At 51.2% G+C, this 21,030-nt stretch overlaps 1 protein-coding gene across 1 annotated transcript in view; it reads right to left on the bottom strand.

Annotated features, from left to right (window-relative positions):
* LOC129637401 (liprin-alpha-1-like) overlaps positions 1-21,030 on the bottom strand; it is a 191,286-nt gene that overhangs the window by 119,418 nt on the left and 50,838 nt on the right. The gene's annotated exons all lie outside the window — the stretch shown is intronic.

Here is a 21,030-nt window from a genome sequence, read left to right as displayed (position 1 = left end):
ATTGGCCCTCACCCAGTGAAGCATTGGGGTTGTGTTTCATTTTGTTAGCATAGTTGTGGGCCCTGCTGGCCAGGGCATTTTGGCCTTAGTGGGCAGGATCGACCCCAGCAGTTTACCTTGTAAGAGGTTGTCCAGGTGCCACGTAGAGGATGGGCGGGGGCCCCACAAGAAGGGAAACACTGGCTAGAGGAGTCACGGGGGCATGTGGACTGAGCTATCAAGTCAGTCCTTGAAGCAGAAAGGCTAAACCCTTTACGTCTCCCTTCTTCCAAGGAAAGAATACACTGGCTGGAGGAGTCTCTGGGGCATGAGGATCGAGCTAGAGAGTCAGTCCTTGAAGCAGAAAGGCTAAGCCCGTTAATGTCTCCCATCTTACAAACCACAGAGCAATGTGTCCAGTGTTTTAATGACGGGTACCTACTGCTTACGTGTATGACATACACCCTCATAGCTTCACATGTCTACTACATGCCTCTTACAAGTGCTGGGCACTGTTCTGGGTGCTGGACACCCAGTATATAGTAGGGGATACGTAGCCCAGGATCTTTCTGTTTCTGCAAAGAAAAACAGAAGAACGAAAGACTCCGTGTGGTTCAGCTTGAGCAAGTTCACCACGTGGACGGCCCTGCGTGCATGTAAATTGTGGTAAAATACATATAACATAAATTTTACATTTTCCCCAGTTGACTGAATGACTGGGTGGCTTCAGTGGAGTCAGGATAACAGATGGCCTTGGGGTGCCATCTGCCTTTGTCCCAGAGGAACACTCCAAAGCTTGGTGGCCTTGTAGACCTTCCCTTTATTCTTCACTCTCCCCAGTGGCTCTAGGTCATTGGTCTGTGTGTCATTTAAGAATCTCTTTATCCAGTTTGTTGTTAGGTTTATGTTTTGGAAAGCTTCTCAGGCGTCCCTGGGTCTTGAGAAGGCAGGCTTGGATTCCGGGTTCTCCCCTGCTGCGTGCCTGCCAGGTCGAGGTGGAGGCCAAAGGCCAGTCTGAGTTGTGGTGGTCTGTGTGGTCTTGGGGTCAGTGGACCCCCTCTTCTCTGGAGGGGCAAGGAGATCCTTTGTGTGAAGCCTGGAGAGACTTGACAGGGTCAGTCTTCACAGTCTTGCTCTCTTTTTAATTTATGTTTGCATTTAGTTTCTCATTTAACTGTTTTCTAGGAGTTTCCAACTCCTAGTGTAGAACTCAAAATATGCAGGGAGCAGCTTCTTAAAAGAGAAGGAGAAATTGCTGAACTGAAAGCAGAAAGAAGCAACACCAGGGTCAGCAGGGGGATTCTCACGTGTTGACATTTGCCCCACGTGGGTCACCGCTAGCCTCTGTGTTGCTGTCTTTAAACTCTGTCTGATTTTCAAGTCATTTTTCACATCTTCCCACTGAGAAGACCAGGGTGGATCAGTTTGTGGTTCTCATACCTTACTTCAAATTTATGATGAGAGCTAATGTAATTTTAGTACCTTTGAGAGGGGAGTTCTCAACTTACATTTTTGTCCATGCTACACTTTGTGTGGGATCTTAGTTCCCCAATCAGGGATTAAAACCCATGACCCCTGCAGAAGGGTGGAGTCGTAACTACTGGGCCCCTGGGGAAGTCCACTCTTAACTTTAGACTGAACTGGCAGGATTCCAACGTGCCTTAGCATGTTTCCAGCTGTAGCGTGAGGCTGAAAGGAGTTATCGGGCCTGAAGTCAAGCATGAGGTTGAAAGTGCCCCTTTGGCCCTGCCCTGCAGCTGCTGTTGGAGCACCTGGGGTTACTGGTTGCCCGGTACATTCCATCCTTCCGGATTACAGTGGGCAAGCGGCAGGCACAGTCCCCAGCTAACATGACCAGCGAAGTGGAGGTGCTCAGGGCACGGAAACTGCTGTTTGAGCACCACAAGGCCCTGGACGAGAAGGTACCAGCCACCCATCCATCCTGGATTTGTACACTTAGTGCCTTGTTTTGACCTCACCGATTGCCTGGAAGTGCTGTGTTCCTTCCCTCTCAAAACAGGGCTAAGGCTTCCTTTCCCCCTTAGAGACTCTCCTACAGCTCTCTAAGCCACGAGGAAGACCTGACTAAGGTGATTGCATTCAGGAAGTCATAGAAAAGCAGTCACAGGAGGAGAGCCAGTTGAAGGAGCGCCTGGCAGCCCTCTCTTTCCACGTTACAGATCTGGAGGAAGACCTGGACACGGCCAGGAAGGACCTCCTCAAGTCTAAGGACAGGAACACGAAACTGCAGTGGGACATCCGCGAAGTGAGTGACAGCGGTCGTGTCTGCCTGAGGTGGGCTGTGGGTCCCTTCTTCTCCCGGTGATCTCAGCCTTGGGATGGCTGCGTGAGTAAGAGCAGAGCACTGCAGAGACCACAACTGGCTGCCTCCCCACCTCTGCGTCGAGCTCTCTGGGGTAGAAGAGGCCTGGTCCAGGCAGTCCGTTGGCAGTGGACCAACACGAGGGCAGCCCTGGCACTGTGCTGCACCCTGGGTGTGGACTCCTCCTTTCCACAAGTTCTAGGGGGCCCAGTGTGCTCCTTTTGTAAAAAGTCATTCATCCATTCATTCATTTCTTGGCGTATAGTGGCTTTACACTGCTATGCCAATTTCTGCTGTACAGCAAAGTGAATCAATCATCTATCTATCTATCTGCCTCTCTTTTAGATTTCCTGCCCATTTACTTCACCACAGAGCACTGAGTAGACTTCCCTGTGCTGTACACTAGGTCCTTACTCATGGACTTTATGTGTAGTATCAGTACTGTATATATGTCAACCCCAGTCTCCCAGTTCATCCCCGCCTCCACCTGCCTGTTGAATGCTGAAATTTCCTTCTGATTCCCTCAGACGAGTCTGGTGACATCTGTGGAGCCCGTTCTCTCAGAGAGATGGGAGCATGCTGTGTGGGCTCTGCTGAGGCAGCCTGCCTGGCCATCTTCTCTAGTTTTCTGAGGTTCCGCTCCTTGAAGGGATGTGTGACAGTGATACCGGCGGTCAGACAAGTCGTGGCGTCTGCTCACCCTGGGATCCTCAGGCCCGAGCTGTGTGACCATGTGGAATCATAATGTTTCTGGCGGTCGTGTCTGCGGGGGTCATGATTTATGAGAAACATCCCGGGGATGTGGCGCTGCTGGGGGAATCGTCCCCACTGCCAGCCAGCCAGCCAGCCAGCCACCCTGTCCTTCTGGTGGGAAAGTGTTGCCCCGCGCTGCCAGTGGGCAGTGGCTGGGGATGGAGAGTCAGGCGGGGTTGTGCTGGCGCGGCTGTTGGGAGCATTGCCCGGAGCTCCGTGAGCAGCTGTGGGGCCGTCCGTTGGTGGGCGGCCTGCGGTGTCAGGTGCGCTCGCAAACCCTCCCAGAGCAGGGTCACTAACAGCCGCCAGGGGGCGCCGTTCGCCTTTGATCTTCCTCTTCAGGCTTGGTTTCTCCTCTCCCCTGGCATCTCTGCTGTCAGTCCCAGGTTGGCCTTGTAGTTCGACCTTTCGTCTTCGGAAGCTCTGCCTCTAAGGAGGCTAAACGGTTGGAACTTCCCTCCCAGCTTAGGAAGGTAGAATGTGTGCCTCGCGCGTCCCGCACTTGGCGCTGCCTGCTGCCTGTGCTGGCTTGCCACAGGCAGTCCGAGGAGGGGGCGCAGCGGCCGCGGTTGCAGGGCCGGGGCAGGGGGAGTACGTCTCCTCTCACCAGCCGGTCACCAGCACCCTCCGTGATCCAGGCGTCACACACAAAGCCACACAGGCTGCGTGAGCAGGCATGCGGGCATGCCCCCCACGAGCCCGGGGCCTGTGGTCCGCACAGAGCATGGCCCATTTGCCGCCCGTACAGTCACAGCCCGCGTGCCGTCAGGACAGGGTCCTTGCGAGCGGAGCTGACGCTGTTCTTGGCCAACAGGTGGGAGAGAGTCGCGGCAGCATCGAGGATAGGCTGTACCAGATGGAGGCCCAACTGGAGGAGAAGAACAAGGAGCTGCAGCGGGTGCCTGTGCTGATGGGGAGGCAGCGTCTGGGCGGGAGATGAGGCTTGGGTGGGGGCCAGTGCTGCCTTTCTTCACTGCTCCCTTCTCTGCCTCCAAGTGTGTGCCTGTGTGGCCCCATCTGCTGATCTGGGCACCCACCTCCTCGGGAGCAGGGCCAGAGGTGGTCGCCCATAGGCAGTGGGCAGGAGCCAGGGCTTCCCCACATTCAAAGAGGCTGCTTGTTGCTCTGACCAGTCAGTCCGGGGAGCTGCTTGGGATACAGGTGGACCTCACGACTGCCCCTGGGGTGCCAGCCCGGGGCCCATGAAACTGAAGGCATGGTGCCCAGGTGTGGAGCCTGCTTGCCTCGGACGTGGCGCTGGAGTCCCACATGCCAAACCGCTGGTCCAGACACGGTGTGTGTGTAGGATGGCTGCCTCTAGACAGGAGAACCGCAGTTGCGCTGCGACAGAAGGCGCGTCAGGAAAGGGTGATGGTGGAGGCTCGCGTCACCGAGTCCTGAGAGAGGTTTCCTGGAAAGGTTGGCCACACGGCGATACAGACCATTCAGGAAATGGAGTGGGGATCCCGGGTCCAGCCTCACATGTCAGTACTGTCCCCACCATGCCTGTGTTCTTGGGCCTGGACTGCAGAGCCTCAAAGATGGACTCCCAGGGGGCAATGGTTCTGACTCCCATAGTGAGCTCTATGGTGAGGCGCCCTCCCGGCTTAGGCATAGAGCTCAATGGCTCCCGATCAGGGGTGCTCTTCCTTACTTTCAGAACTGCTATTCAGAGGCTGTTGAGATCAGGATGCTGTTTATGACTAAGCCAATTCAAAGTCAACTTTTGTTTTGCTTTAAAAATCTTTGAATGCCAATGCCTTATTGTGGAAGCTGTGACAGGTTTTGTTTCCTTGGGCTCAAAAATCACTGCAGACGGTGACTGCAGCCATGAGATTAAAAAATGCTTGCTCCTTGGAAAGCCATGACAAGACATAGACAGCATATTGAAAAGTAGAGACATCACTTTGCCGACAAAGATCCATATAGTCAAAGCTATGGTTTTTCCAGTAGTCACGGATGGGTGTGAGAATTGGACCATAAAGAAGGCTGAGCCCTGAAGAACTGATGCTTTCGAATTGTGTTGCTGGAGAAGACTCTGTTCTAACAGAAAATAAACTGTTTTTAAATGTATTATAATGGAAAATTTCAAACAGGCACAAAAGTGGATGGAGTAGTATAATAAATACCCATGACCCGTCAATTAGTCTCAGCAATTTTTAACACAAAGCCAATCTCAAGTAGATCATTCTTCTGTCTTCTCTCCATTTTTTTTTATATGGTAGGTTCTAAAACAGCTTTTTAAACCTTGAAATTGATGCTCATTTTATAAAACACAGCCTTGCCAACTTTGTTATTACTTTAAAAATTGCTTGAGGTAATTATTTCCAGTTTTTTAATATGAATTTTCATATTGGAAAAGACCCTGATGCTGGGAAAGATTGAAGGCAGGAAGAGAGTGGATGACAGAGGATGAGATGGTTGGACGGCATCACCAACTCAATGGACATGAGTTTGAGCAGATGCTTAGCAATAGTCGAGTTACATTTTCCTTATGGCTAATCCACTGCTGTAACACGTATAGCATTTCTGGTTTTGAACACTGAATGTGTTTGCATTATAGTTGGGTTTAGAGTGTGTGGCCATTATGTGTGGTTCAGAATTCTGAGTAGTCCTTTCTGGGATCACCCGAAAGCTGAGACAAAGCATGAGCCCTTCACGTGGACTGTGCTGTGCATCAGGAAGATAATACGAGCCACCTACACAATCTAAAATTTCCTAAAACCCATCGGGCTACTTGACATCCTTCTTTCACTGTGAGTCTTGAAATCTTCTGTGTGATTTCCACATCTAGTGTTGCACCAGCCTGTCTCACGTGCCCAGGGGCGGCACGAGGCGAGTGACTGCCATGGCCGACAGCACAGAGCTGCCAGGTTGATTCGAGTGACTCGGAAACTTGGCCCGTTTGACTTGTTTTACCCCATGAGGAAGTGAAGTGGGCGTAGAGGAATGAATGTGAGGAATGCCCAGGAATGCAGGTGAGCTCCATGGAGACCGTTTAAAGCAATGAGAGGAGTGAGGGCAATAGAGTGAGTCGTGTCCCCCTGACCCGAACCCCCCGCCTGAAGTCCAGCTTCTCTCTACAGACTTCATCGTTGTTAATGGCTTGCCATGTTTCCTCCAGAGAAACCTTTTCTACACCTGAGATGGAACTTCCTCCTCATTATGGTTTATGGGTGAATATTGTTCTGAGTGTTTATATTTTCTAGGGACACCTAGAGAACATTTTCTCAGAATTAAAATGTTCGGAGTTGATACCTACTCACGTAACCTGTTCTGCACATTTCGGTGCAAGTCATTTTGCATCCGGAAAGCAAGCGGTGCAGGCTGTGTCATTTGCTGTTTCGTAGGGCCAGCTGATTCTAAACCTGGAAACCCTGAGAGCCGAAGTGGACCAGACGAGACTGCGAGGGGCTCCCTTCCACCACAGGTAGGCTGCTCCCCCGGGCAGCTCCCCTCAGCGCTGTCGAGTGTGACAAGGGCCTGTCTGGTGTGTGGACAGTATGACTGGGTGTTGCTCATGGTCGCACCTCAAGGAGCCTGTAGCTTCGTGGCCAGCGAGAGGGAAGAGACAAACATTGTTCCTTAGGGTCAAACTTGGTACCACGGAGTGGTAGTCACAGGATTGACAACACTCAAAACCACAGGCAGAGGTTTGGAAGTAGGGGGCCGACCAGTTGATATTTGGGCGTATTCATTTGAGGGGCCTGACAGACTGTGACACTGATGTTTCTGAAGAGTCGCAGAAGGTTAATGACCTGTAGTCATTTTTACATGAATGGAGACTGAGACATGACTTGCCGTTGACTGTGGTGGGAGGAATCACCTGGCTTGTGAATGAGGCGAGCAGATTACTGAGCATTCTGATTTTTTCTTGCTCATTGTTCTAGGGGCGATAATTCTTATTAAGTATTTAAATGTTTCTTTGGCTTCTTAACGGAAAATGGTCACAAGTGAGAGATAAACTTTAGCAAAGGTCATTAAGTGCTTAACTGGTGACATTCATTCATCTGTAGGAAATCGACTACTGCTTGAAGCCTGACTTAGGAGACAGTTTGGAGCCCATATGCATATTTCTGTGTTTGTGTGCTTAGGGGATCCTCGAAGTCCAGGGCCCCAACCCAGCTTTCTTCTAGAGTAAGGGGATATCATTTGAGACAAAGGCAGAGCCAGAAACTGGCAGGTGGAGTCCGAAACCACAGTGGGTGGAGTTCAAGGAGAGCCCGTGCCCTGCAGAACGGATAGGGGACATGGCCGGACTTGCTGGTAGAGCTCCCCCAATATGAGGGGCTGGTGCTGTCAGAAGTGGGGAACCCCTGCTCCCGGGGTGGACAAGGTGAGTGTGAGGCGGACTGTGTAGACAGTGGAGAAAGAGGAGGTGGACATGCCCTCCTGCTCTTGGGGGTTTTTGGGTAAAGAGGAGGGCCCGGGTGCCAGGACCCGAGGCCTGGCATGGTTGGGGGGCTCAGATGGAGAAGCCTGGGGCCTGGTCACCAGTCCCCTGTGTGTCAATGAGAGTGAGAGATGAGAAGAGGAAGCAATGGGCCACAGCGGCTGGTGCGAGGGAGGGGTGTCTCCAGGAGGCAGCTCTCGAGGGGTCATGGCAGTGACTTAGCAGCACAGGTGGGGCCTCGGAGTGGGGCTTGTGGGCACTGTGGGCTGTGTGGGGGGCACTGTGCTGGCTCAGGAGAAAGGGAGTGGGGACTGAAAACCTGGCTCACAGGCAGGGCAGGCACGGCGTATTTGGTGGGACCTCCCAGAGGAATTGGTCACCTTGTCTCTGAAACCTTCTCCTGGAGATCAGAGCAGGCGCAGGCCGAAGAGGAGGTGGGGTGCCAAGGAGAAAGCAGAGCAGGTGCAGGCCCCGCCCTGGGACCAGAGGGTGGGCTCTGGGGCGACCCTGGACGCCCCATCCCAGACAGCCGATCCTGTCCTAGTCAGCTCCACACCCTCGCATCAGCGCTGCCTTCCCCACATACAGAAGTTTTCCAGCTGGTGGGGCTGAGCCCTCAAGTGTATGTGGGGCAGTGGGCAGCCTGTTGCTGTTGGAGCCAGGAGGGCCCTCCCAGGGGCCCTTTTGCTGTGAAATTGCTGATCTTCCAAATGGACAGGCTCTGGCTCGACTGACAGAGTGAACTCTTTTCTTCTAACAGTGCTATTCTTTCCCGTGTGTTTCATCCGACTGCTGGGGTCCAGCCCCGGTGGATCCAGGGAATTCGAAGCGGGGACGGCGTCAGCGAGGATCAGGAAACAACTGCTTAATTAAACTTTAATTAAGGATATAGAGTAATAGAATAAGGATAGCTCAGTGAGGAAATTCAGTGGAGAAAAGAGGCTGAAATAAGAATAGCTCAGTGAGGAAATTCAGTGGAGAAAAGAGGCTGAATAATTCAGCCAGAAGGTGAGAGAAAAAACGACATGGGGAGACCAAGTTTTGGTGAACAAGGCCCGCACTTTATTTTCCAAAGTAGTTTTTATACCTTAAGTTATGCATAGAGGATAATGGGGGAAGGGGTAGAGTCATGCAGCAAGCCAGGCTTTCTTCCTGCAAACTTATCATATGCAAAAGCTTAGGTGATTTGCATCATCTTCTGGCCCGGAGGCCTGTTAACATTTTAAGACCCTTCCTTCAGAAGGCTTATTTTTCTCTAAAGGTGATTGGTCAGGAGCCACCCTCCAAAAGCATTCAAGTTGCATTCCTACAGAGCAAAGGTGTGGTGGGCTATAACAAGAAAAAGAATTAACTCAAGGGTCCCAGGTTACAAACATTAAAGCTACTACTTACACCAATTTTATTAATCAGTACACTGCCAGGGACACAGCAGGTAAGGGATATGGAAACTTAGCAGCAAACATTGGCCCAACAAGTGAAAATCCCTTCACCAATACAGTTTCTAATCAATCTTGTAACTGCTCAAAGGAATCTGTGTTTAGACAGTTTAGAACATCTCATGCCTCTCACAGTTGGGAGGCTCTGAGCAATCACATGTGGCCGGAAAAACCTATTCAGGCAGGCTAGAGGATTTCCAAAGGAGTTTGTAGGTTGAAACACTGTCACACCCAGGAATTGTTAACTGGAGCTGTAAGCCAACTCTTTTTTCAGAGAGAGGTAGTGGGGGACAGCCCCCCGTAAAGTCAGAGGTGTAGGTGAAAGCACAAAGCAGAAAGTAGGCAGACTCTGGTTTTGGGGGGTAGATGCTCGAGAATTTCCAGGGGGACTCCTGAGGCTCGATCCCGCCTTTGCGTATGCCGAGCCTCCTTCCTCATGACCTTTGTCATGGGTGGAGCTCCTCACGCTGGCTCCCGGCAGTGATAGAATTCCAGTTGAGCTATTCCAGATCCTGAAAGATGATGCTGTGGAAAGTGCTGCACTCAATATGCAATATGCACTCAATATGCAATATGCCGGCTCCCGGCAGCCGACCCTACTTGGGCAGTGCCCCAAACCTCAGATTCCCTGTGGCGGACCGGCCGGCAGACTCCTCGGGCAACAGGGCGCTGCTGCGGTGCCCCCCAGAAAGGCCAGCTGGCAGCGCTGCAGAACGAGCCATCCAAGGCAAGGACCCCGCCGCCCCCTTCCCATCCCTGGTGGGCACCTTGTGAGGCACCTGCCCCCTCACACTGTGGTCCTGAGGTGGGTTTGGAACAAAGCACTGATAGATCGCTTTACATTTTCCTTTTTCTGGCTAAGAGTTTGCTTTTAAGGCATGCTTTTTTTTCTTAACCAATTTTGATAATTTGTGGCCTACTGTGAGGCTCAGCATGGTACTAATTAGCACAGTTTTGAAATCGTCCTACGAGTAAATGGATACACATATCCATCAGCTTTATAGTGAGAAGAATTCTCATTGGAAGTTTAAGTGCCTTTATCTTTTCACCTCATTCATGGCATGTATTTGTTCATACATGTCTGTGTTTTGAGCTTCTATATTGTTGAACAGTTAGTTTGGGCCAGACATGGTCAGAAGTAGGACTCCAACAGTGAATTAAAAACTGTGTGTGTTCTTTATCCACTACTATGTAATGGATCACGGCAAACTTAGTGACTTCCCAGGGAGCAGCTCACAGTCCACAGTGCCTGTGCATTGTAGCAGGCGGGCCTTGTTCAGGGCCTCCTGAGGGCACAGACAGCCTGGATGGCAGGCTTTCAGACTCACCTGGCTGCTGGGGACAGGCCCAGGTCCCTGCTGGGTGGACCTCTTCATGGCCTGGCTTTCCTTGGAACACCCTCTGAGAGCAAGATTTTGGGGTGTAGCCCGGGGCCTTTCGCTCCCCAGTCTCGAAGCCACACACCTTCACTTCTGTTTGCGAGAGTGAGCTGCGAAGTCCTGCCTCGCTCAGGGCCTGAGCAGGAGTCGCCCCTTCTGCCTCTTGAAAGGAGGAGGATGGAAGAATTTGTGGACCCCCTTTTAAGCCCGTTGCAGCCTGTCGAACAGTAATGAGCAGGGAAAGGAGACCAGAGTGCCCGAGTTGTCTGAGGAGGAGGGGATGATTGTGTGTGAAGAGTGGCCAGTGAGGTGACACCAGGAGGATGACGAACCAGAGACCCGGAGGCAGGAAAAGAAGTAGCCACTCGGAGATAGAAAAAGGGTCATGTCAACCAGCGGGGAGAAGGGAGAGAGCGGGCCACATCAGGGAGGAGCCCGGGCTCAGGCCTCAGCAGCTCGAGGCCAGAGCCTGTTTCCTGAGGTGAGGAGGGCTGCCGGGGCGGGGAGCTAAGAGCTGGGCCTCAGCCCTGTTGAGGTGGACGAGCCCATGGGATGTCCAGGGGACGTGTCAGGAGAGCAGCTGAGTGTTCCGGCCTGCATCCGGGAGAGGACTCACTCAGCTCAGGGTGGACTGAGGTCATGGGCATACAGATGGCATTTAAAGGTACGAGCACGGTAAAGTCACCAGGCGGGTGCTGGTGGAGAGAGATGGGGTGCAAGGGTAGAGCCGTGGGGTGCCCCACATTCCAAGGTTGAGAAGGGGTGCAAGGGACTGAGGAATAACCCCAGGGAGGGCGGGGCCTGGAGCCCAGGGAGAGACATGCTGGGGCAGGCGTGGGGGAGGGCAACAGGGGAGGGGGGTTTGGTAACGTGGGTTCCTAGAGCCCCCAGGGAGCTGCCCTGCAGGGCGGGGCACACTGCCTGCTGGCAGAGACTTGGAGACTGGGTGGGGAGGGGGACCGTAGAGGCTGCTCCCAGGGAGCTTTCAGAGACCCGCAGTGGGCGCTGCAGGGAGCCCTGGACGAGGAATCTGCTGGTTCCCCTTGGTTGATCAGAAGGCAAGAGAAGGGAGAGGACGTGCTGACCGGGCTGATGGGGGTGAACTCATAGGCAGCTGGTTCTCTGGAGTGGAGCAGGAATGATGGCAGGTGGTCCTGGAGCCAGTGATGGGGTGGCCCCGCCCTGGGGCGGGGTCGTGATGAAGACAGGAGGCGAGGGTACTGGCCATAGGGGACAGGGAGCCAACAAGCCAGCACCTCAAGGCTGCCCTTCGGTTGCTTTGAGGTCATGTCTGGGAAAAGAAGACAGGACCTGGGTTGAGATTGTGGCAGGGGGGAGATTTGCAGAGAGAAGGGTGTGAGGTGTGAGAATGGGAGGCCAGCACGGGGCACTGTGGGCACTGCCCTGTGTGCCTCTGACGACAGAGCCGCCCTTGAGGTGCGAGGGGCCGTCCTCCAAAACAGCCCGAAGGCCTGTGCCCTGAGAGGGGAGCCACAGTGGGGCTGGCCCTCCCATCCCCCGGCTGCCCCTGCTCGATCCTGTCTGTGGGTGTTCAGACCAGCCTGGGAAACGGAGGATGGCACTCTCCAGTGAACAAGGACCAGTGATGACCACTGAAGAGGACCCAGCGGCTGCCGAGCTGAAGGGTTCTTTTTTCCTATTTTCCTCCAGCCTGGCTGATGGAGGCATGGATGTATTTTTGTAATTTATGGTTTCTGTCTCTGACTCCATCAGCCCACCCATGTGAAAAACCTCATAGGATTGCCTGCCGTCCACGATGAGACCTGAGTGTCACCAGGCCATATAGGAACTGGATTCTTGCCCTGCCTGTTTCTTCAGTCCTGCTCGCTTAAGAGATGGCAGTGTCTCATGAGCATGGCCCATTTATCCACAGTCAGGGCTTCCATGTAAAATTGGGTTCAGTTCCTGATAGACTTGAGCTGCCCTGAATGTCGCTGACGAGACGTGGTCCTCTCATGCCCAGGTGCAGACCCCGAAGGAGCAGGACTGGGAGCGCACGCAGCAAGCCAGCGTGCTGGCCGACGTGGCCCAGGCGTTCAAGAGTGACGTGGGCATGTCTGACGGTGAGGGCGACAGGGTCACCCTCTTCAGCTTGGCCACTCAACTGTCACCCAGCGGGCAGGCCGATGCCAAGACTCTGACTGTGTTGCTTCAGGAGCAGCTGGACGCCATCAACGAAGAGATCTGGTGGGTGATCGTGAACTCAGGTCCCCAGAAACTCGGTTTCTCTGAGGAGCTGTCTTCTCCTAGGGACGTCTGAGTGTTCCATAGTAAGAAACCAGACCTCAGGTCTGCTTCAAGAATTTTCAGTTTTGAGATGGCCCTTGATTACAGAGCTCGGGCAGCCGGGGCGTTCTGTCCACGGTGTGGTGTCAGAACTCTGTGTGTGTGTGGGGGGGCATTGTGGGGTGTCCCCCCTCAGCTCTGAGCCCCAAGGTAGGTGAGGTGCCGAGGCGGTGTCCCCTGCGGCCCATGCACCCTCCTGTGTCCCTCAGAGCCCCCCATGTTCTGGTGAAAAGCCACCTGGTGAAAGCTGGGGTTTTGGGGTTGGCAAATTCCCACTCAGATCTGCCTTTTCCTTTTTAACTTAATGCAGTGTGAAGATTGGCTTGTTGTAAGACAGTGGTCCAAGGACATGTGTTTGAGTTTTTCTCATCTCATCAGTATATTTAAGATGTTTTCTTTAGACACCGTCTTGGCAGTTATAACAATTTTCAAAAAGGGATAGAATCCAAAGGCCCGCCTGGTGGTAAGCAGGGGGCCTTGGGTCTGGGTGCAGCTGGGTGGCTGGGGGCCCCGAGGCCTGCCTGGTGCCACACCCGCACAGCTATGCCCGTGTCCCGAGTCCATGTTCAGAGTGGCCGCAGGCCGGTGACCCTGCACAGGACCAGACAGAGTGGCTGCTCAGACTGTTCTCGTCACGTCAGCCCAGGCCAAGGTGCCCGTTTCTGTCGGCCGAGCGTGGGGGCTGGGGGAAAGGCAGGGGTTGAATGGGACAGCCAGCAAACGCAGGTGGTGCCGTCTGCCCGTTTGACGCCGAGACACACAGCTTTCTGGGCCGTGTTTGAGCACAGATGAGCTCAGAAAGATGGTCTTTCCACGTTCCCGCAGGAAATATGGAACGGTTATATATTATTTTTATTTTACAGCAAGTTGTCGGGTAAAAGTGATTTTTCCTTATGCGACAAGTTGACTTGATGTAAATGGTCAATTCTGTCCTTCAACTTGTTATCAACAGTGAAAAACTTTCCAGATGTATGAGTAGAAGTGAAGCTGGAGAGTTTACTTCCTGTAAGAATCTTGTATTTTAATTTGAAAATCATTTTATTCGCATAATCGTGTATTTAAACTGCTATATAAAAACATCCACCACACATTAGGGGAGAAGAGCAGAAACTGAATTCTAGGTTAATGCAGCACATTGACATGAATCCAGAAACTCACACAAAGCTGGTGGAGAACTTCATCGAGTGATGCATTTGTATATATACAACCTTAAAAAAAAAAAAGATCAACTCAGCACTTCATCTAGTCTGGAGACTTGTGTTTAGAAACTGCAGCTTGTTTGTGAATTGCTGTTTTGATTATACAGAGTTCCTGATTCCCAGTGGAAAAGACTTGAGGCACTTGACGTGCATCTCTGCCCTGAGAGCAGGGGAGGCAAGGGTTGTCAACTTGAGGTTTCTCTTCACAGGAAAGAGAGTTGCCACCAGGGCCCCTTCAGAATGTTAGAGTAAATAAGTGAAATCAAGCGTGAATGATCAGGGCCAGTTTGGAAGACTCAAGGCTAAGTTATTCTAAGTTTGAGAATATTCAAACGAGGAAAGGTAGAACCTTTTGGCTGAGATGTTAGTTGAGCAACTGTTTCTGGAATTTGCTAATCATGACACAGAATGCCAGCCCAAATTTATTGTCCAGACAGGTTCCTCTGCTGACAAAGGCAGGTGACGCCTTTTATTCTATTTTAGGTTGATCGAAGAAGAGAAGGAGAACACAGAGCAGTGGGCCGAGGAGACTGAGAGCAGGGAGGGCAGAGGGAGCTTAGGCAGCCTCCGTCGTTTTAAATCAGTGAGCTCCCTCAACCTGCTTCCCACCTCCTCGCATGCTGGCTCCTGCCCGCCCCTGCCCAAGCCCAGAAGGAGGCAGCACAGCCTGGCACAGGAGGGAGACCAGCTGGGCATCATGACTCTGGTATGTGTCTGCCTCCTCCCTGCCGCATCCCTCCCCCAGCATGCTGTTTTTTGTTTGTTTTTTGTTTTTTTCTCTTTATACCCAGAAGAAAATCAGGTATATTTGCTACGCTCAGAGGTCTAAAAGTTTTTAAACTGCCTCGTCTTTAATCATTCCACAATGGCACAGCGACAAATTAGTCTTGATATTTGGACCACTACTTAGCACGTCATCATGAACTCAGCCAGAGCCTGCCTCTGTAACGTTGGGCCTGGCCTTGTGCAGGGCACAGCAGCTGCAGGGAAGTTTCTGTTCTCAGGGAGCAGACAGCTTCCTGAAAGTAACCATAGGCAGCTCTCATGGCATGGGAAAGCCGTGCAGCAGATTTCCCACTGGGGATGCCTGGCTACAGAGTGCAGGGCATGCGGTGGGAACAAAACCAAGAATCTACACTGGTCTGCTTGCTGATGAACCTGGCCACGCACTCCGGCCAGCTCTGCATGTGAAACCAGGTTAAAAGCCCAGGGCCCCAGGGCCCCAGGGCCCCAGGGAAGACGTCGGGCTGCCTCACTTATCCGAGTCTAAAACTGGGATGACAACCTAGGGCTTTTGGTGACAAAGTGTGCAGCCCTAAAGCACATATTCCAGCTTTCTTGCATGTTTAGCTTAGGTGTTGTGAGTGCATTGCTGTTCACCCCATGAAATCACGTGTACAACACTCTGCTTTGTAACTGGACTTGTATTGTCTCTTTTTTCTGTTACCACCCATTTCATGTTAGCTGCATTGTTAGTCAGCTTATAATTAAATTAACCGTGAATCATTTTAGAGGCCTGTGAAGTGGTAACTAGTCCATTTTGTGGTCTTTTGACACTGTTTTTATAATTTGCATCATTGGCTAATTAGTTGATATTTAAAATTCTTTGACGATTTCTCTGTGGTTTCATGCTTGATTTCTTTCCGAATATTTATGAAAAGAACAGTTCTGTATGTTTTCCTTGCTGTTGGAGTTCTCTGACAGTGTGTCTGCTTTCATCATTGGTTTTGATTTCCTGTCTCATCCTGTTGTCTGCTTAGTCGTCGTCAATCCAGACCTCCCCCCTCCAGCCCCCGAGGCTGTAGTTTACCCATCCATCTCCCCTCCCCCGTCCCCCCACTTCCTCTGGTCATAGCAGTGCTGTGGTCCACAGCGTGAGTCCCCTTAGTCGGGTTTGTGCTTTGTCCTCATGTCTCATTAAATGGTGTTTTTCCCCCATAGCAGTAATTTGAATTGGTGTATCACTATGCAGTTACAGGAGAAGGCAATGGCAACCCACTCCAGTACTCTTGCCTGGAAAATCCCATGGACGGAGGAACCTGGTAGGCTGCAGTCCATGGGGTCGCACAGAGTCGGACAGGACTGAAGGGACTTAGCAGCAGCAGCACGCAGGTATAAGCATAATATAGATGGATCCTAAACTACATATTATGTGTAATTCATAAATGAGATTGTGCTTACATAAAGAAATGATCCTCTTAAGTGTAGAATTAATGGACTTTTAGATATGCAAATGACACCACCCTTATGGCAGAAAGAGAAGAGGAACTAGAAAGCCTCTTGATGAAAGTGAAAAAGGAGAGTGAAACAGTTGGCTTAAAGCTCACCATTCAGAAAACTAAGATCATGGCATCTGGTCCCATCACTTCATGGGAAATAGATGGGGAAACAGTGTCAGACTTTATTTTTGCGGGCTCCAAAATCACGGCAGATGGTGATTGCAGCCATGAAATTAAAAAGACGCTTACTCCTTGGAAGGAAAGTTAATGACCAACCAAGATAGGGTATTAAAAAGCAGAGACATTACTTTGCCAACAAAGGTCCATCTAGTCAAGGCTATGGTTTTTCCAGTGGTCATGTATGGATATGAAAGTTGGGATGTGAAGAAAGCCGAGTGCCGAAGAATTGATGCTTTTGAGCTGTGGTGTTGCAGAAGACTCTTTAGAGTGAGTCCCTTGGACTGCAGGGAGATGCAACCAGTCCATTCTAAAGGAGATCAGTCCTGGGTGTTGATTGGAAGGACTGATGCTAAAGCTGAAACTCCAGTACTTTGGCCACCTCAAGTGAAGAGTTGACTCATTGGAAAAGACTCTGATGCTGGGAGGGATTGGGGGAAGGAGGAGAAGGGGACGACAGAGGATGAGATGGCTGGATGGCATCACCGACTCGATGGACATGAGTTTGGTTGAACTCCGAGAGTTGGTGATGGACAGGGGGGCCTGGTGTGCTGCGATTCATGGGGTCACAAAGAGTCGGACATGACTGAGCGACTGAACTGAACTGACACAATATCCTTTCTGTGTTGGTGCTTGTATTTAAGACTGTAAATCTCATCAGCTTTTGCACAGTTAATGTCTCTATTAGACTCGTTAAAAAAGTATCTTCTATGGTTAATAAAATGTAAAGACTGCACCTGCTATTATGCTAGCTTTCATTCTTACGTATTTTCACAGGGAACTTGCTTTAATGAATTTATTTTGAGAAGTTTTAAATCAAATTCTATGTCAGGATTTTACATTAATGTCCAAGAGGTGGTTAGATTTGTTCAACGTTAAACTAGGTATTATGGTAACTTCCTCATCAGTTAAATTACTAATTTAAAGTATAACATGTTTTTGATTAAGAGAAACTAACTTATAGAGAGATTTGGCTGAGAATAGACACCTGTTAAGGCCCTTTGTTGTACAGAATGCTGTGCTTTAATAAATCATGATGTTGTAATAGAATGGTATCTTCCTGAGTAATAATTTATAGTGTTCCTCTAGTAAATCTTGAATAGCTTATTTAATTTCTGTGGTCAAAAAAAATGTTCTGCTTCCAGTCATATGTTCTGTAAATCTTCATGTCACTTACATGTTTGCCATCATTTTTGCTTTACTATATTTGCCTCTATGGATTCTTGAAATTTTAGCTTCCAAGTCGCAATGAATCTGGTTTCTCTTCATTTCTTTGCATGCATCTGTCAGCCTAGTGATTTAAGGAAGCAGCATCAAAAGGTAAACTATTGAGTAATTTAGCAGGCCTTTGTTTCTCTGTGAAGTATTGAAGAGTCCTTATCGTTTAACGTGAATGAGCACTGTGTGGTTATGTCCTGGTGAATAATTGACGGTTTAATGGAAGTGATGAAACTCACCCACCACTTAAAATGTGCTGATGGTTCTGTTGGAAATTGGTCATTCGTTGGGACAATTGTAACCGTGTGCCTTTCTCCCACTTGTTGGCCTTCTGATCATCTCATGCTTGTTTATAATAGACATAGTATTATTTATTATTTTTAAAATGTTCTGTACTTATGTTTTTGGCCATGCTGCACAGCTTATGGGATCTTAGTTCCCCAACCAGGGATCAGACCAGTGTCCTGGCAGTGAAAATGCCAAGTCTTAACCTCTGGACCACCATGGAATTTCCACTTAGTGTTTTCTTATAAGAAATGACTGAATCAGAGCCATAGATGTTAGATTTGCGGGAAGCCAATTTAATGATGGTGGGTAGCAGTGTGCAGGAGACTCTGTGTGCCGGGCACGTGCTTTCCGAGTCTGTCATCTCATCCCCAGGTGAGGTCCAGTCTACTGCTATCCCCATTCAGCAGACATAGACACTGAGGCTTAGGGAGGCCGGGCACCCTGCCCAGGCTCTCACACCCAGCAGCGTGGTGCAGACTGGTCTGATCAGAGCCTGGACACTTAACCGTGGTGCTGTCCAGCCCGCTTTCCTCCAGAGGCTCTCGTGTCCATCACGGCATCCCTGATGGACGGAGCATCAGGAGGGAGCTCGCTGCCTCTCCCCTCGGGTCACTTGGATGAGCCCCTGTTGTTGGAGTCCAGTGCCCCAAGGGCTGGCTTTCCTTGTCCCTCTCCTGCTCCCAGCCCGCTGACCGAGCACTCCTGGGCCTTCCCGCAGGACTGGGGTGGCTGTGCTCCAGTTCAGGCAGCTCAGTGCCGGGGAGCCCTTCTGCTGGGCACATCAGACCAGCACCGTCCCCCTGGGGTTGGTGACCTGGGTGTGCCGCTCGCCTGCTCTGTGGCCTGCTTTGCCCTCCTGTTAAGTGGACACGGTGCTGCCCATCCTGGCCACGTGGGCACCAGTGGTGTGGCTCCCATCCTGGGGGAGGGCAGCCAGGCTGTGGACCCAGAGGCCTTCCTCAGGAGGAGGCCCGGGGGAAGGGGCTGGCCAAAGTCCCTGACTTTGAGGCAGGTGTTTGTCTCCACTGAGTCCATAGTCAACCCAGGTGTGTCACTTCCCTGCTCTGTTGGTTGTTGTTTTCTGATTTTTATAAATGCTTATTTTAACTTGAATTTGAGATTGATCCCTGTTCAGTTCCATGTGGAAAATTTCTAGCCTTTGTAGCCTTCTGTTGTCTGAGGGTTCTTGTTAGAGCTCAGGGGAGGGAGCCCAGTTTATCCAGGTGCTGTTAAACGAGTTCAGCTGCATTTTGCACTGTCACTTTGTTGTCACCAAGCTCCCGTGGGACTGCACAGGATCAGTATTCTTTACAGAATCCCACTAAAAAGGCACAGGTTAGTTGGTTAAAACAGCACACTCATTGTTTATAAAAATACATGCCATGCATGTCTCCTAAAACCTCCCCTGGCTTAACCACACACCCAGATGTATGAGTGAGACCTGTCTGGACCCTGAGGGGTTAATCTGTCCCCACACTCTTGCCACCACTGTCTTTCCTGTCCTCACACCCAGGACCAGCAGAAAAGCTGGGAGTCCAGGAGAGATCATCTCTCTTTTTGTTTTTTTAATTCGTTTATTTTTTAGCTGAAAGATAATTGCTTTACAGAATTTTCTTTTCTGTCAAACCTCAACATGAATCAGCCATAGGTACCCATATATCTCCTCCCTTTTGAACCTCCCACCCCTCGAGGGTGATACAAGATCATCTCTTAGTGAAGACCAGGGGGTGCTTTATGGAAACCACTGTGAGCGAATGACACTCGAACTGCCTGTAAGTACTTCAGTGGGGAGCCCCGAGTCTGTATGTTACCGAGAAATATGATCCAGGCACATGGTGTTGGTGTGGAGGGGTTAGGTACCTTTTCTGTGTTTCTCTTGTTGTCATGGGTTCCAGTAACCTGCATCATCACTACAAATGATCTTGGGTGGTGGCACAAGCTGTGTCTTTTTCTCCTTCAAACAGAAAGGTCTGGACGGCTTTGCTGAGAGGTTTCGTACTCTAGCTGTGGTGCTTCTGAGCAGCATCTGGCGATGAGCACAGTCCTGTCATCAGGGCAGTTCATGCCATGCAGGGTCCACGGTGCCAGGGTCGCTCTGCTGTCCTGCCCGGCAGGGCCATCTGGTCGCTGGATTCCAGAGAGGGCCGAGCCTGGCTGCAGGGAGGCTCCCATCCAGGGTCTCTGCACTCAGTCGGATGCTCTCGCTGCCCCATAGCCCTGCTTCTCTTGAACAAGACAGTCCTTTAAGATGGCATTAAGCTAGAACAAGGGGGTTTTTTGTACTTGGGGGAAAGCATAGCTAATAGATTTTCAAATAAGTTTCTGGTTATAATGTAACACCTGTGTGATTGCCATTTTCAAAACAGTCTATTGTTAGCCAATTTGACACTTACCTCACTCCCTCAGCTGCCAGCTTTACGGGAAGAGGTAGGAGATGACAAGACCGCCATCAAATGTGAAACCTCGACCCCCGCCTCGCCGCAGTCCCTTCAGCTGAGCCGCCTGCACACGGGGCCGCTGCGCACAGCCACCCACGAGGACCTCAGGGACGCCCACAAGTAAGCGGCCTGTGTGCGCGTCATCAGTTTCAGGAGCCCTGCGCCTCTTGTCTTGAAGGAGTTGCAAGGATGATTTTAAAGGAATACCATTGGGTTCAGTGCCTGTATTTAGTGGTGAATTTCAGGTGCTGGGGAAGAAGAGCTCAGTGACCTCAGTGATTTTAGAAAACGTCCTTCTCTACAGATTGACTCCTGTGGGAGCTTTCTTCCTGATCTTGGTAGAGGTCTGCCCGGCCCGGGGCACGTTCCTGACAGTGACGGCCCTGTGCCTCTCAGGTTCGCTCTTGAGGGTCCCTCCTGTTTCCTCAGGGGTCTCCTCTCAGGAGACTCCGTCCCTTCCTGTGACTGACACTGTCCTCATTGAGACCACCACCTAAGCTCCCATCCTGAGCCAGGCAGCACTCGATGGGCGACACATGTGGTCACTTGGCCAGCTGACCTGCATGGTGACCGTCGCTCTCCTGCCATGGCCGGGGACAGTCACCCTGCAGGAGGTGGGGGGAACTGCCCAGAGCAGGGGAGCTTGCCTTCTGCTGGAGCGTTTTCACCTGCTGAGCAGCGACCCTGATGGAGGGTCGGAGTGCCCTCTGCACCAGCTGGCCTGGAGTCAAGCCCTCCTCAGGGGAGAGCTCAAGGCAGAGAATCTCAACTTCCTGGGGTGGTTCTCTGTGTCTCGGAGCCTGCATTGCTCGTGTGGAGTGTGTTTGGTGAAGGAGACTCCACTGTCTGCTGCGAGGTTGAGGCACGAGTGTTGCTGGGTGCCTGTTTCTATCAGTAGCTCTTGTGGAGGGCTGTGTGTTT

This window comes from Bubalus kerabau, chromosome 23 (genome assembly GCF_029407905.1).
Source record: "Bubalus kerabau isolate K-KA32 ecotype Philippines breed swamp buffalo chromosome 23, PCC_UOA_SB_1v2, whole genome shotgun sequence".
In the NCBI taxonomy this organism is placed as follows: domain Eukaryota; kingdom Metazoa; phylum Chordata; class Mammalia; order Artiodactyla; family Bovidae; genus Bubalus; species Bubalus kerabau.
Note: the sequence above shows the minus strand (reverse complement) of the source record. Positions and strands in the feature narration are given on the sequence as shown.